The 1582-nt window shown below is 50.6% G+C and overlaps 1 pseudogene; it reads right to left on the bottom strand.

The window, feature by feature from the left end:
* Window positions 1-823: 823 nt before the first annotated feature.
* LOC144135563 (U2 spliceosomal RNA) lies at window positions 824-976 on the bottom strand (annotated as a pseudogene).
* Between the last annotated feature and the right edge of the window lie 606 nt (window positions 977-1582).

The raw sequence follows: 1582 nt of genomic DNA, 5'->3' as shown, positions 1-1582 counted from the left end.
AAGAGAAAGTAAGCATAGCAGGGGGCGGCAGAAGGTTAGGTGGGCGGATGAGATTAAGAAGTTTGCAGGCAAAGGGTGGATGCAGCTGGCAAAGGATAGGGTTAATTAATTGGAGAGGCATGGGAGAGGCCTTTGCCCTGCAGTGGGTGATGTAAGGCTGATGATGACGATGATGATTGCGTTCCGTACACTTTATAGGCAGCGCGCCCTCCCCGCCTCCCTGGGAGGTGGCATGCAGTTAATGGTTCATCGCGAGATTGACCACGAAATCAGCGCTGCGACCTAGCTATTGCTGCAGTGCCGCATGTGAGCCACAACGCTGCCAGCGCTAATACATTCAGCCCACATCTCTCTCTCTCTCTCACCATCGCCACATGTATCAAAGCACGAATGAGTCGTCCGCATATCCAGAGAGCCAGGTATGCGCCCTTCCTTTCATCAAACCAATCGCCATCTAGAACACTGTTAACGCCAACGCCTACGGCAATGAACACAGTGAACGCCGGCATCTTACGCTTTGTATATCCTGGATTAGCTGAGCTAATCCACATTAATTTTTTTTTCACTGCGTGCTCATTCCGAAACTGTTAACAAGGAGATGCACAAAGGGACGTTTAGAGAACAGTGCAAACAAGCAAACTATGTACACAATCAAGGGATGCAGCGAATGCGGACCGCCGATGAAGCCGATGGCCGGGTCTGGCTGTCTGTCTGTTACTGCCAGGAAGAAAGAAAAGGAAAGTGCACAGGCCTGCTCACTGGCTCAAGCCGAGCCACAATCGCTACCACGTGCAGACAGAAGGAGAGTTGAAAGAAGGGATAGAAAGACAAGGCCGATCCCGGAGGTAGTGCAATACCGGGCCAACCGGTGGCGGGAGTGAAGCATCTTTCAAACTCTCCGCCACATTTCCAAAAATCAGTCCAACTTGGACCCGTAACAGATGCTCCACGGGTTCGGACAATCGCCCGAAGGTCGGGTCACTACAGGAGCAGTGCTATTTCAAAGAATGCTCGTAGCGGCACCGACATTCTGAGTGCATCTTGCGCATATTTTCCCAATTTTTTATTGGTTCAAAGCATGACACGTGCTAAATTTGAATATTCTACATTTCGCATTAGTCTCCAAGTCGTAGTTAAAAGCGTTCTAAAGAAGCCAGAAAAATTGCATGTATGACATCAGTGCACAAGAATCCAAGCCCTTGTTACCGAGGGGTTTAATAATAATAATTGGTTTTTGGGGAAAGGAAATGGCGCAGTATCTGTCTCGTATATCGTTGGACACCTGAACCGCGCTGTAAGGGAAGGGATAAAGGAGGGAGTGAAAGAAGAAAGGAAGAATAGGTACCGTAGTGGGGGGCTCCGGAATAATTTCGACCACCTTGGGAATCTTTAACGTGCACTGACATCGCACAGCACACGGGCGCCTTAGCGTTTTTCCTCCATAAAAACGCAGCCGCCGCGGTCGGGTTCGAACCCGGGAACTCCGGATCAGTAGCCGAGCGCCCTAACCACTGAGCCACCGCGGCGGGTTTAGGTGCCGTAGTGGAGGGCTCCGGAATAATTTCGACCACCTGGGGATCTT

This window comes from Amblyomma americanum, chromosome 5, assembly GCF_052857255.1.
Source record: "Amblyomma americanum isolate KBUSLIRL-KWMA chromosome 5, ASM5285725v1, whole genome shotgun sequence".
Taxonomy (NCBI): Eukaryota; Metazoa; Arthropoda; class Arachnida; order Ixodida; family Ixodidae; genus Amblyomma; species Amblyomma americanum.
Note: the sequence above shows the minus strand (reverse complement) of the source record. Positions and strands in the feature narration are given on the sequence as shown.